The sequence below is a fragment of the Pipistrellus kuhlii genome, unplaced genomic scaffold (genome assembly GCF_014108245.1).
Source record: "Pipistrellus kuhlii isolate mPipKuh1 unplaced genomic scaffold, mPipKuh1.p scaffold_m20_p_19, whole genome shotgun sequence".
NCBI classification, from domain to species: Eukaryota; Metazoa; Chordata; class Mammalia; order Chiroptera; family Vespertilionidae; genus Pipistrellus; species Pipistrellus kuhlii.
Window position 1 is genome coordinate 4,566,571 of NW_023425504.1, and position 15,766 is coordinate 4,582,336.

Below are 15,766 nucleotides of genomic sequence, written 5' to 3' on the forward strand. Positions count from 1 at the left end.
CCCTTGGCAGCTCTGACAAAGGCTGACTTACAGGTCTTCTATTTAGGGGGTGCTCTGGGGCCTCACTGGGCTCCTGTCTTCCTGGATGGTTTGTCTCCCAGCAACCTGTAGGATGATGTGAGAAAGCGCCTCAGGGTGCAGCCACCCAGCACAGCCCAAGGCTTCAGGGCTGACTGTGAGCAGGTGGCGTTGGGGAATGTGGCTGGGGACTTGGATAGACATTCAGGGTATGTATCTCACATTGACTCCTCACTCTGCCTGGGCCTCCTCTGCTCTGCTGACCTGAGGACACATGCCTCACACAAGGGCCCTCTCCTCACAATTCCTATCTGAGGGTTCCCTGCATCCCTCACATTGATGCCTAGTGGGGCCTGGGACACCTCCCTCTGCTGTCCTGGGCACTGACCATTCAGAACACACCCTCACCTCCCTGAGACCATCTAGAAGAAAGTGAGAGTGCACTGTATCCAGCCACTGTGCCTCAGGGCCTCCCAGATCTCACAGAAGGTGAAGGGTAGAGGTGGGTATGCCTTCAGTACTTCTGTGAGGGTGTGCTGTCCTCAGTGCTCACTAAGGGTCCTTACCTTAAATCCTGGCAGAGTCTGGGACTCATCCCTCTGCTGACCTGTTATGTCCCCCTCAGAGCAATGCCTCCTTAGATCAAGGCCCTCACCTCCCTGAGAACCTCTGCACAAAAGTGAAGAGGCTCCACCTCTTGCCACCCCTACTAGGCCTTTCCAGTGCTGATGGCAAGGGCTGGGCCCATCAGGTGGATGGTGGGCTGTCCTCAATCCTCATTCAGATTTCACAGTCTGAGCTAAGAAAGGAAGACTGCCAGGCTGTGCACAGTCTCTTCTGTGGGGGGAATTACCTTTGTTCCTCACCAAGGCTCCTTTCCCGGGACTCCTGGTAGAGCTGGAACTCCTTCCTCTTCAGACCTGAGGCGGCTCCCACAGCTGCCCTGCCTTCGTATGCAGACTGAGGCCCTCAACTCCCTGAAACCATCGCCAAGACAAAAGTAAAGGGACATCACATCCAGCCTTCCATGCCCGGGGTCTCCCAGGACTGAGGGCAGGTATAGGTGGTCCGTCTGTCATCCCTCAAGAGATTCCTCTCTGCTCCTGGAAGGGCCGGAACCTACCTCATGGAGTGACCAGAAATCAGCCCCTTAGACCAAGGCCTCACCTCCCAGAAACACCTCCACCCACCCCATGCAGGAAGTGAGGGACACCACATCTCAGAATTACTGTCCAGATCCCCCCAGGGTGGATATTGTGAACAGGGTGGTATTTCTGTGAGCAACTCCCCTTCTGTCCATATTAGGGGGCACCCTTAATCCCCCTTATCTCACCTATATGCATCCGAAATCCTGGAATTCGTTCCTCTGCTGATGTCACCAGCTCAGACCAAGGCCTTCACTCCCCTGGGACATTACAGACAAAAAGAAAAAGAAACCAAATCTAGACATCCCTGCCTGGGGTTTGTTTTGGCATGGGGAATATGGTCAGTACTCCCTCAAAGTGTTTATGCATCTGTATTCCTAGCAAGGTCTGCCCTGCCCTCCTCTGACCTGAAGCTCCTCCTCCAGCCATGACCTCACTCACCTTCCTGAAGCAGTCCATCACCTTGACTGCTGGTAGAGTTCCTGGCAAATGTGAGTTTTCCCATCTGGCCATGCCTGCCTGCTCAGATGCTCCCAGGGATGTCACTCTGTGGGGTCCATCTTTTGGAGGAGGGGAGCCTTCAGGCCTCACTAAAGTTCCTTACTTGATTCCAGCCAGAACCTGAGACTTTGCCCTCTTCTGAGCTGCTGTGGCTCCCCCTATAACTGTTCCCTCCTGAGACCAGCTCTCTGAGACCTACCTCCAGACAAAAGCAAGCAAAGGCCACATAGGGCCAACATTGCCATGCTCTCCTGATGTTGGCAGGAGGGGAAGGGTGGGACTGGGGCCCTCTAGCTCTTGGGTATTTCCAGGGCAGGCAGGCTGAGGCCCCTTCTCACAGCCCTCTGCTTGATGCCTGGCAGGATCTGGCTGTATCCTCTATCAACTAGCCTGAAGTCACACACCTCAATAAAAGCCTCAGCTCCCCCAGAATCCCATAGTGGGAGTCAGAAAACAGCACTTTTGGTAACCCTCCTGGGCAATTTCTGTGAGATCCTTCTCCATGGGGTGAGAGGTCCTCTCCCAGACTCTTAATGTTGACACTTTTCAGGGCGTCAGAGCCTCTGTCTGCTGAACTCAGGCCACACTCATGGGAACAAGGTGTTCACCTTCATGAGACACCCCCATTCCCAAGGGTGTGGGTAGTGAGGGAGGGCCACATTCAGTAGCCATGTCCCTAGTCCTCCCATGTTGACAGCAAAGGCAGAGACTGCCTTGGTCCTATCTGTTGTGATGTAGGGAGTGCTCTCAGTCCTGACATTGGCAAACCCTAATTTGGGCCTTGGACTCTCCCTCTGCCAGGCTGCTCTGGCTCTTTCAGAGCTAGGTTGTCTCTCCCTTGAGAATCTCCAGATAAAAGCAAAGAGAGGCTGCATTCTGCTGCTCCTGCCCAGGGTGTCCTGGCTGTGGCAGAGGCTGAACACTATCTGTTCTAATGTGTGTATGTTGGGGGGGGGGGGGGATATCTTCTGTCCTCTCACAGTCCCTCAATGTATTCAGTGCCTGCTCAAATGGAGGCCTCACTTCCAAGAGGCAAGCCCCACAACTTCCTGGAGGAAGTGAGGAAATACCACTGGTGACTGGTACTGCCTGTGTGCTCTAGGGTTGACAGGAAGTGGAGTGGGGTGTTTGGGGAGCTTCTCTGTCTGAAATGAATGGTTCCATCCTCTATCCTCAAAGTGTTCATACTTTTTCCTGGCAGGTCCAGCATCTCCTCCCTTCTACTATTGGCCTGAGCATGGTCCCTCAGCCCAGGGTCACTGTGTCCCTGAGATGCCAGAAAAAGAAGTCAGTGGTGGATAAAGAAGGGCCTCTGTGCTCCACAGCCCTGCCCAAGGCTTCCTTGAGAGGCAGGCTACTGTGGGGCACCCCCAATCTGGAATCCCAGGTCTTCTCACTCCTCCCTAAAGGTTCTCATCTTGAAGCCTGGCAGGGCCTAGGCCTCCTCCAGCTACTGACCTGAATGTGCACCACACCTTCAGAAAAAACCTCATGTTCAGCTAGACTCCCGAACTTCCTGATTACTGGAGGAAAACACAAAGGGAAGCCATGGGCCCTGTGTGTGGGTGGGGGGGGGGGGGTTAACTGCACACACACACACACACACACACACACACACAAACGCGCAAGCACAGGGACTCCCATGCACAAAAGAGCGCGCCTATATGTGCGCAGGCGTGCTGAGCTGGCAGCCACTGGGGCCCCTCTCTGTGGGAGTTCTCCCCTCAGTACCTTCTCAGAGGCGCTTAGCAGAAGGAACCCCTCCTGCTACCCAGCTGCCACAGCCTCCTGTTCCTGAGACTCTCAGCTGGAAGGCGGGACTGGACACCCTGTATTTATTGAAGGGCCTCGCCAGTGGTCTCCCAGAGCCAACAGCAAGTTCATGGCAGAACTCCCCGCCTCCACACACTGAATGGCGGTTTCCTCCATTAGGCTGACCAGACAGTGTCTCAGACGCCTTCTTCCGCTGACCTGACACGGGGCCTACAAACCAAACCTCATGCCCTCAGATTCTGGAGACAGAACCGAAACGCCACACCCACCACCAATGCTTGGAGTTCCGCAGGACCTGGGCACCCCCGCACCCTGTTTGGCTCCCACCCTCTGCGGTGGGTCGTGTCCCTCATCTTCCTCAGGGTGCTCACCTTCAACCCAGGCAGAGCCTCGAATTAATTTCTCGCTCTTTGGACCTGACTCTGCAGACCTCGGAGGAAGACCTCAGATCCCTCAGGCTCCTGAGGCGAAAACACCAAAGGAGCCGGATCCGGGCATGTTGCGTGGGGGCACCCGGGGACCACTGCAGGGGCGGGACAGGACTGGTGGCCTGTGTCTGCGGTGGGCGGTGCCTTCCTTGCTTTCTCAGAGGCCTCTCTCTGCTGATTGGCCAGTCCGCGACTCCCTCCCTGTGCGGATCTGAAGCCCCACCCCTCAGCGCCAGCCATGGAGGGCTGGACACAGCACATCCGGGAGCCTGCCTGGCTCTCCCAAGGTGCACAGCGAGGGCAGGGCGTGGGGGAGGAGGCGGGAGACTCCTGTGTCCCAGGGCAGCTCCTGGCCACACACCTCCCCTGGGGCCCACCCTAAGGTGCGGACCTGAGTCTGGCCTGCTCAGTTGAAGCCCCTTGTCCCTCAGGTTCCTAAAAACAAAGCTGCGAAGTGCCATATGCAAACACCAAACACCTGTGCCTGGATTTTCCCTTGCTGAAGCCAGAGGCAGCCTGAGGTTGGCCCCTACCCTAGGCGACGGTGGCGGTGGCGGTGGCGGTGGCAGTGGCGGTGGTGGTGACTGTGGAGGTGGAGGTGGCGGTGGCGGTGGCAGGGGTTCTCACACTCTTCCTAGGGATTCTTGCTCTGATCATCGCCCAGGCTCAGGACTCCTCAAACCGAGGGTCTAAACCCCCCCCCCCCCTCCCGCAAGACTGGGCGAATGGAATCTTGGAAACAGAACTTCTGGGAACCCTTTGTGACTCTCCCAGGATAATGACAATGGCGGTGGCGGTGGCGGTGCGGTGGCGGTGGATTTCACCCTCTTAATAGGGATTCTTGCTCTGATCATTGCCCAGGCCCAGGACTCCTCAACCTGAGGGTCTGATACCCCCTCTCCCCCAATCAGACTGATGGAATGGAATCTTGGAAACAGAACTTCTGGGAACCCTTTGTGACTCTCCCAGGATAACAGCAATGGCGGTGGCTGTGGAGGTGGGGTAGGGATGACTCCTTCGTCTGCGGGCAGTGGAGGGGGGCAGCTGCTCGCACACCTCCGCTAGGATCCCCTTAAGGCGCTGACCTGAGTTTGACCCTCTCGGAGGAAGCCTCCTGTCCCCCTGGCACCCAGAAAAGTAAGCCAGGAAGTGCCATCTCCAAACAAACACCTGTGAGGGGATGTGCCTGGGGCTGGGGCTGAGGCCATAGGCAGGACCCAGTTTGGGCCCCACCCTCCGGGGTGGGACATTTCCCCATCTTCCTCGGGGTCCTCAACTGGATGCCTGGCCTATAGGAGATCAGGATTTTCTCCCTTCTGAGCGAACCCCGTGCCCTCCATAGAAAACCTCAGGCCCCATAAATTCCCCAGAGGACAGCCCCCACACACCACAACCAGAAACACTGCCTGGGGTCTCCAGGGACAACTGCGGGGAGAAGGCGGGGCCAGGACCCCTCTATTGTGTCTGGGGTGGAAATACCTCGGAGTCCTGGCTCAGAGTCTTCACCTTGACTCAGGGCACCGCCCAGGCAGCTTCCCTCTGCCTGCTTTCCTGGGCTCCAGATCCAGCTTCTTCCCACCCTGAGAACATAAGGATACTACAAGTGGTGAGGGAGCAGCAGATGGGCTCCTAGGCCCCAGGGCCACCCGGGGTGGGCCTCAGCAGCAGGACAAGGGAGACCCTCACACCTTCTACCCCATACCATCTGAGAATGTAGACTTACTTTCAGACCCATCCAAAGTATCTCTCTTTACTCCTGTCAGGGCTTGCAGGTCCTCCCTTTGGTGGACCTCTAGACGCACCCCTCAGTCCAAGGCCCCATTTCCATGAGACACCCCCTTTGGAGGGAGACCTTGGGGAGAGATCACCCCTGCCTGCCTGCTCTGCTTGGCACCTCCTATGCTGACAGTGTTGGGAGGGTGGGGGCTTCTGTGTGTCTCAGAAATCCTGTCTCAAGACCCTCCTCTGGAGGGCTGGCTGGGCCCACTCCCACCATCCCCCACCTGACATGGAAAGGGGCAACTCAGAGCAAGGTCTTCAGCTCTCCCTGACTCCCTAGTGTGAAGTCAGCAGGTGCCACATCCCACCACCACACTCTGGCCTCCGAGGACTGAAAGCAGTTAGAGGCCTGTGCCACCTCCTCTATATAGAATAGGGGTCAATTCCGCCTCCCCCAGGGTCTGCCACTTGCTGTCTGGCAGACACCGGACCCTCTCTTCTCCTGAACAAGTCCAGTGACCCTGGTTTGTGTCTTCCCAGGGATCATTGCAGAAGCATGGCAGGAAAGGGGCCTATTTCGTCAGGATCTCCTATTTTCCTTCAAGTCCTCACTGTGATACCTGGCAAGGTTTGGCCTCCTCCCTCTGCTGACCTGTCTGCCAGGCTCCGACCAAGTACTCCACCTCCCTGAGTTTCCCCCATATGAAAACATGGGTTGCTGCGCAGCCTGAGGCCCCTGACTGCAGTCTCCCAGGAGTAACATCAGTGGTGATGTAGGATTCGGTGGGGTACCCTCTTTGGAAGGGGTGGACTGCTCAGTCCTCTCCTTGGGATGCTCCTCCTCTAGGATCCTGGCTTCTCAGTGAAAGACTATGTGGAAAATTATCCCCAGATCCCGCTGCTCTAACTGTTTGCTCAAGTGCAGCTCTTACAAGAGAATGCTTTGGGTTCTAGCTTGATGCTGGAGGGGGAGGAGTAGCACCCATTACAGAGAAGCCCAATTTCCCATAGGGTCTGTGTACCAGCCAGACTTAGACTTGGGAAAGATTTTATTGTAAAAAAATTCTTTGTACATGGAAGAAGCTGAGCAGCTTGATTTGGTGATGTCCTGCCTCCTTTCGGCTAATCTGACTTTGCATTGTCCAGTACAGTGATTTTCTCATTTATAGCCCTCATCTGTAGTTGGAAATCTTTTGTACACTGTACTCTCCTTTTGTATATATAAAATGTGTGTACATGTGCGTGCTTGTGTGTGTGTGTGTGTGTGAGTGTGTGTGTGTTGCCTGAAAAAAAGCCTACTCTCACTACAGGTGATTCATTGTGATACTATTCAAATTTAGGCCATTCCTTAATTTTGCTACAATAAAGTATTTTTAAGGAAAAACAACCCTTTCTCATTAGAGTGGTTTTAGGTGAATATTAGCAGAGCTGAGTTATACTGTTTCAATCAGCCCCTTCTTTTTCACTGTCCTTACCTTACCCAGAGCTGCTGGCTTTTGTGGTCTTAGGGGAAGCTTTTGATTTCTGTAGAGGTGCAGAAGCACAAGTTTAAAATCATTGCCCCTCCCTCTACTGTTCTCTGCCTTCTATTCAAGTTACACACTGCCCAACTTCTCATAGGTCCAGAATGTCCTCACTCCACAGGCAAGTACCAGTGCAACACAATCCTCAGTATTCCCCAAGGTTTATCATACTTTGTTTTGATTTCATTATTGTTTCTCAGTCTTTCTTCTGTGGTTTTCCAGGCTTGGTTTTGGGAGCAGAAGATAGCAGCCGAAGCCTGATTCTCTTCTTGGAAGTTACTGGTAAGTCACTGAGTGTGTGAATCAGAACTGACATCTTTACAAATGATGTGGATTCCATCAATAAATACAAAATACCTGTTTATTTGGGGCTTGTTTTACCTGTATCTATCAGTAAATGTTGGCTCTATAATGATCTCATACATTTATGTGATGATTCTTTTAAGAAAAGAATTTTGAATTTTGAATTTTGAATTTTGAATTTTGTTGTGAATGGAATATTTTGTAATGGTAATACATGTGCTTATTAGTTATTGCTTTTTTGTTTTTAATGCTGTTGTTTTTGCTAGAGTGAACTTACATTATCTCTCTTAGGTGTTTTATTTATTTGAATATTCCACATGTGTATTCCTTGGTATTTTCTATATAACTTATCATATTACCACCGTTAATATCTTTTTCTTTTCAATATTCATACCTCTTATTCATTTTGATATCCACAGCTCTGGCTTTGTGTTCCAGTGTAATTTTGAAGAATAGATGATAATATGTGTCTTTCCCTTGACTTTCATGGGAATTTTTATTTGCTCTAGATTTAAGAAATGTAAATCCCCTTCTAATATTATTAGTTTACTACAATGTATCCCATGAATGTATATTGAAATTTCTTTCTAACATTATTTGTCTATACCCATTGATTTAATCTATTACATTTTCTCCTGTTGTATGTTGAATTGCATACCTAAAATTCACATGTTGAAGTCTTTGATCCCATTATCTCAGAATTTGACTGAATGTGTGTATATGACCTTTAAAAAGGTTATTAAGGTAAAATGTGGTCATAAGAATGGCCCTCATAAATATGGCTGTTGTCCTCATAAGAAGAGGGTATTATAACAAACACAGTAAGAAAATATCATGGGAAGACAGAGGGAGGCGACAGCCATCTTCAAGCCTAGGAAATAGCTTCAGAAGAAACTTGCCCTAACAACACACTGATCTTGTACTTGTAGTCTCCAGAATTTTATGGAAATTAATTTATTTTTTTAAGCCATCCACTCTATGATACTTTATATTCACTTCCTTAGAAAAGTTATATACTTCTTTGATATTTTAATGTAGGGAATTAATGTTGAAAGTATATTTTAATGTTGAATCATGTTTTCATTTTCATTATATTCACTGCTAAAGTTGATATTTTATCAATCTAAGACATTTACTGCCATGTGAGTAAGCCTGGTTCAAGTGTTATTTTCAGAGGAAGTCTTCAACTGGTGTTTGAATCAAAGAGAGCTAGCTTGGGAGAAATATTTGAATTATTTTGTATTCATTAGAAGATATTACATGAGACAGTGATTTAGTTCTCCCTGACCATTTGGTAGAAATGACCCTCAAATCTCCTTATTCTAGAGGATTTAAGTGTGACTTTAGCTTTGAAAACAGTTTCAGTTTGTATTATTTATTTAGAATTCTCTGTTTACAAACATATTTTTCTTAAGAAGTTGTCCATTTCACTTGATATGTCAAGTTTAATTGCATGATATCTGCAATAAAAAGTTTTTATTACAGAAATTCTAAAATATACACACCAATGAAAAGAATAGTTAACAAATTTCATTACCTGATACTTAGTCTCAATAATTAATCATCAATGCATGGCAAATCTGGTTCTAAGTATACCCCCATCTACCCACCCATATCTGCTGCTGTAATAATGTTAAGAAAATCCAAGAAATAGCATCATTTATCGTCTAATTATTCCAAGTATACATTAAAAATGACTAGGAATATTTTGTAAAGTTTAAATAATATAGTTATTAGTTTAAAATTTTTTAAATGTCATTGATATCATATAACCATTTATCTTTCACAATTTTCTTGAATTGGTACCCAAACATGATCTATACATTGGGACTTTTAATGATGTCCTCTAAGTCATTTTTAATCTACATCCTCTCCCCACATCACCTTTTTATCATTGTAGTTAAATTTTTATTGTTATAAAAACACATACACTGGTCTTGTGTTCTATCCTGTTGCTCATAGTCTGGAGTTTTCAGACTTCAATACTTCAGTGTCCTGTAATATGTTCTTAAGTCTCCTGTATTTCATTACTTGCTAGTTAGAGATAGAAACTTGATCAGATCTTCTTTTATTTTTTATTTTGCAAGACTACTCTGTAAGTGATGATTTGTACTTCTATTAGGAGGTACATAATGCCTGGTTATCTCCTTTATGCTGATGCTGGCAGTCATTGATCATCATCATATTTATCTATTAATCCCTTAAGCAGTGTTTCCCAAACTATTGACATATGTGTACCCCTTCTATAATTTTCATAACACTGAGTACCCTCGTACTCATGAGAACGTAGAATTAGGCGCAGCTAAGTATGGTGCAGTGCATATCCCCACCAAACTCAAGTGCAACGCGTACCACACTTTGGGAAACATTGCCTTAGGGGTTGGAGAATACTCTCATTTGTTTTTAATTTATTATTGAAGTACTTCTATATGTAGAAACTTTCCCTGTTTACCATTTGGTTTTCCAGAGAGAAATATATTTGTTGTGTCCTCTTACAATACTGCAATCTCTTCTACACTTATTTTTGTACGGTTTTTCTCTGTTATAATTTATTTCTGATTTTTATTTTTTTAAATATATTTTATTGATTTTTTTTCAAAGACGGAGGGAGAAGGATAGAGAGTTAGAAACATCAATGAGAAATATTGATCAGCTGCCTCCTTTTGTTTGGGGTTCTCTGGGCTTCCGTGGACTTGTAAGTCTACTTCTTTCAACAGGTAGAGGAAGTTTTCTGTCATTATTTCTTCAAATAGGTTTTTAATATCTTGCTCTATCTCTTCTTCTGGCACCCCCATAATTCTGTTTTTGGTACACTTGAAGTTGTCCCAGAGACTGCTTACACTATCTTCATATTTTTGGATTCGTTTTTCTTTTTGCTTTTCCAGTTGGGTGTCTTGTGCTTCTTTGTATTTCAAATATTTGACTTGATTCTTGGGATCCTCTAGTCTACTGTTAGATCTCTGTATATTATTCTTTATTCCAGTCAGTGTATGCTTAATTTCTAATTGGTCCTTTTTCAGATCCTTGAGGGTCTCACTAAATTTCTCAGAGGTTTCTAGAAGATTCTTGAGTAACCTTGGTTTTGAACTCCATATCCAGTAATTTTCTTTCCTCCATTTATTTCATTTGTGCCCTGTTTTTGCTTCCACATTTTGGCTGCTTCCCTGTGTTCATAAAATGGATTTGTGTGCTAGGTATCCTATAGGGCCCAGTGGCTCAGCCTTCCAAATTACCTGAGATAGACACTCTTGGTGAACCCCTTTGTGGGCTGTGTGCACAGTCTTGTAGTTAAGCCTTGATTGCTATTGGTATCACTGGGAGGAATTGACTTCCAGGCCAATTGGCTGTGAGGACCAGCTGTGTCTACAATGGGAGAACTTCTGTGCTGGAGACACCCTTATAAGGCAGGACTTGCTTCAGTGGTGCTTTGGTGCTCACAGAGTCTGCTCTCTGAGTGTGTCTCTTATGGATGTCAAGAGTTGTAATCTGGATGGGTACACTGGCTCTGACAACTGGGTACACTGGCTCTTGGATCTCCAAGGAGGTGCAAAGTCAGCCACTACCTGAGGCCACCCAGCAGGAGCTACAGAGAGATCTGCAGAGTCCTCCTTTTTGTTTGGGGTTTGGAGGTGTCCAGATCAGGCCCAGCTGTGAAGCAGGGCCTTCTTTTGGAGGCGCTGAGGCTCTTTGAACCGGCTGCAGTATGTTAGGTTTCAGATTGCAAAGGGCCAGGTCATTCATGTGCAAAAGCCTCTGTGCACAGCTTGGGGAGGGTTGTAAATTGTGTGGGGTGGGGTCTCAGGGAATCACCAGGGTAGAGCAAACAGCAATGGCTGACCATCAGCCCTGCCTGGAAGAGTTCCTGTGTCTGGTGGCACCTGCAGGAACAATGATCCCTGCAAACACCTCTGAGAGAAACCTGCCCTTGATTTCGGCTCGATGCCAGACAGTCCGGTTCTCCCCATATGAGTGTGGGTCCCCAGAGTCTTACCCTGAACTGGAGTTCAGAGCAGTCAGACGCTTGTATCTCCTTCCTGATTTAAAAAGACAACAGTGTACTCAGCTGCTAGTCTTTTCTGCCCGCTTGCCTCCATACCTCCGCACTTCACTTCTGCACCTCCACCCCTCCTCTAAGTCTCAATGTGCTTTTCTCTTTCCTTCTAGTTGTATAATTTCCACTCAGCCAGCCTTCCCCTGGATCTGGATGATACCTGTTTTGTCTTTTATTTGTAGTTTTGAAGTTGTTGTGCGAGGCAGCAAGTTCAGGTGTTTACCTATGCCACCATCTTCAGAAAATTCTGCAAAATATTTAAAACTACTGAGTGTAAATATTATTTTTGCATTGACTATGAAGAGGATGAGAGACATAGAATGTAATTTGGAGAAGGTTTCAGAATTTTGTCTGTTTTGTTTTTAAATTAATTATAGAAGATATTTAAACATTTAACTGCTGGTGACAGATCTGGGTTTATCTTAGGAATTCAATGAAATTTAATACTAGAAAAATCTGTCACTATAATTGGTCACACATGTAACAGTCAGGAATTATCTAAGGAAGAAACCATTGTAAATATTTAACACCAAGACAGTTTAATGCAGGAAATTGATTACATAAGTAATAGAGAAACTAAACAGGAGAGAGTCAGGGAACTCAATAATTAGCAACATGAATAAGTCATTCCTATCTCTAGGCTTGAAGAAGGACAAAGAGAGGATATAGTGTTACTGGGATCAACAAGATCTAGAGCCATATTTTATCAACCTGATGGGGCTGTGGCTGTGTAAAATATTATATGTAGCCACTAAAGGGGAAACCAACTGATGGAGAGGAAAAGAAAAAAAAAATCTGCTCCATTTTCTTGGGTTCTAATTTGCTGTTGGTCCACCTGTTGGCAAAACCTAGATGGTAGAAAAATATTGGCCATCCTAAGAATTACAGTCTACAGGATTCAGCATATGTATATTATAGGGCAGAGGACAAGTAAGGGATGCATCTGAGGGCAGATAAGAATACTACATTGACAGATTAAATGAGAAAAAAATCATATCAAATTGATAAAGTGTTTAATAATGTATCCTTTCCCCATCCCAAACCTTCCCAAGTACAGGCTAGGTTAGGTACCCTTCTCTGGGCTTCCAATCCCCTTCTGTACTCTTCCTCTCATCACAGAATCAATTTCTAAGCTGTGATTAATAGCTGACTTGCCTATCTCCTCCATTTGCCTATAAGTTCTATGATTGTAAAGACTATGCCATATCTCCCACTGTATCTAAAGTGTCTGCTTATTGCTTAGATCAGAGCATGCTCTGTAAATATTTGTTGTTGAATCATTTAATTTGCCAATGATTTTGAATTGTTAAATAAAATATGTAATTATTTTAACTTTATAATTTTTCCTAAGCTGAATATCACACAAAAGCCATGATTGCACAAATGCAAACACATCAATTGATTATACCGTTTCCCCGAAAATAAGACAGTGTCTTATATTAATTTTTGCTCCCAAAGATGCGCTAGGTCTTATTTCCATGAAGAAGAATACAGTACAAATTTATTGTTCAATGAAAATAAAGGAAATTTATTACCTGTATACGGTACAGTAGTACGGTAGTTGTCAACACAAACCAGACAAACTGTGAATCCTACAGTATCAAGAATTTACTCATTTATTCAATGACAATCATGTCATCATCTTCTGGAACATCATCATAACAATCCAATTCCTGAATTTCCTGGTGAATTTCTTGTGACTCCATTTCTTTCAGAATCAGTGGACCAAATCTCTCATGTTTAGCCTAGGGGGGCCTTATTTTCAGGGGGATGCCTTATATTTCACTCAGAAGGAAACCTGTAAGTAGGTCTTATTTTCGGAGGATGTCTTATTTTTGAGGAAACACGGTAGTAACTGCTTCATCTAGTCAGATTACAGTCTTACTTGAAGTAATTAGCATCAACCATTATCTAACCTAGGAACTGCATCACTCTCAATGTTTACCTATCATTGTTTTACAGACACAATTTTAGAAACTTGTAAAAGCTGGGAAGTGAAGGACTCATGGAATGTTTATGTTGATAGCTTAAAGAAAAAAAAAAGTCTTGAAAAGTTAGTTTTCTTTTCCCCCACAAATTTAGTAATGGAATTTTCTCAAAAACAATGAGTAGAAAATAGAACTATTAATCTCATCGATTGGCATATTTTACACAGGATTTAATAGAAAAATAGACAAGCCAACTAGCCTGGGTGTCCTAAATGACCTTAGTATTACATGGCTATCAAGCTGGAAACAAATTCTCTCTATGTATACTATTCCCAATATTTTGATGATCCAAGTATAGGTTCACAGCATAGGAAAGGGACCTTGAAGGGCAGCTGGTCTAGCCATCCATTTCAATTTTAGACACATTTGTTTTTAGAAAGTTCTTCATATAAAGTCCATAACTGGTTCCTGTATAATCCTTTATTCATTAGTTCTAGTTCTCCTTTATGGAATCACAAATTTATCTAAACAACCACATGATAACCCTTGAGATATTTGAAAATATCCAACAATTTATCAAGTCTTTCTCATCCAAAATAAACATACTAATTTTTCTCTAGAGGTTACCATATGTCATAGTGTCTAGACCTTTGTTGTCCATTACATTAACCACTAGTCACATGTGCCTATTTAAGTATAAAGTAATTAAAATTAAATATTTACTTATTCAATCATCATAGCAGCATTTTAAGTGCTCAATAGTCACACGTGGCTAGTAACTAGTGTACTGGATAACTCTGTAAGAGACCAATTCCATCATCATTATTGCAAAAAGTATTATTGTTCAGCACTGGTCTAGATGTTTCATTATCTTGATATCTTCTGGAATCATTATACTTTGTGGATTTTTTCCATAGATCATTGTATTATTATTCTGTTCAACCAGTGAAGCAGAAGCACTAAGATCCAAGTCTTAATCTGAAAATAGTGTTCTTTTCAGTGAAATGTAATGATCTATATATTTAATTTCTATTTCTAAGCCTATTGATATTTTCTTTGCAATGTTGCAGCAGTTTAAAAACCAGAAATTCTAAACTCCTTAAATAATTCTAATAACTCCCCAAAGCAGTATTACAGTGTCCATGTATATGCTTTTATTTTATAAGACTTTATTAACACATGTAGTATTGAGCACAGTAGTTCCTGTTCTGACATTCAGGTCATGGAATTAATATTTGTGCATATGTTACAGAGACAGGCTCTGAGGAAATACAGGTAAATCAACTTCCCACCTTGGAAGCCAGAATTTCCCCTATGTGGTGTATTATCTCTTTCCCTAACCTGAAGCTGTTGCAATCACTATTAGTGCTTCTGTTGCTGGTTGCCATCATCACCTCCCCAAATCTGAACCCAGATTCCAGTTCCACACCCTGAATGGGAGGCCAGATTGCACTAGGCATGAGTATGTATGTACACCAGGCATCCATGCCAACTGCTCGGCACACACCCTGCCACCCACTGAGGCTGTAGTCCTGAGACCATACCTAGAATATTCAATTGTTCATATACATATCTTATTGTCCCATCACATATCTATGTATATAAAAGCCGAAGCTATTGTTATGACCAAACAAGCAGAACAACCGGTCAACCAGTTGCTATGATGTGCACTGACCACCAAGGGGCAGACAGTCAATGCAGGAGCTGTCCCCTTGTGGTCAGTGCACTCCCACAGCTAACCTCCAACAGCCGGTTAACCGCCCACGGTCCCTTCCCCCTTCCCACAGCCAGTCGGCCCTCATAGGCCCCTGGTGCTAAACCATTTGTAGACCACCTACTTCTGGGTTGGGGTTTCATTCATACCAGAGCATCTCCCTCGCTGCTATCTATTGAAAGTCATCCCTTGACACAAGGAATTGTCTCTCCTGTTCTCTCCCTTCCCCACCAAGGCAGTGCAGTGGTGAGGGGAAGAGGAGGGGGGAGGTGTGGAACCATGCAGTGGTGGGCTGCATTGGTGTTCTGCATCTGTTCCTTCTGTGCCCAGCCTGGTGATCATCATCTCCTCTCCCAACCTTGCCAGGGGCTTTTGGGCCCCGGGCTTGGATGGGGAACTGGGGATAGATAGTGGCAAATGCGGCCCCTTTACCAGGTGGACTGAGGGCCTGCTCCCTCCTCGGAGTTGGTAGCCAACCTCCTGGAGTTTGTAGCCCTCAACCCCCACCCCATGCATGAATTCATATACCAGGCCTCTAGTTACTTACATAAAACAAGATAAAATTATTACGATTTTTAAGATATCAAAAACAGAGCATTAAAGCACATAATGGGACTTCATGCATCTGCATAAGTCACATATCCATGAAGATATACCTGCAAT

The 15,766-nt window shown here is 45.5% G+C and overlaps 1 pseudogene; it reads left to right on the forward strand.

Moving 5' to 3' along the window:
• The first annotated feature begins 1,590 nt into the window (after positions 1 to 1,590).
• Positions 1,591 to 15,766, forward strand: part of LOC118721924 — a 33,474-nt pseudogene continuing 19,298 nt past the window's right edge.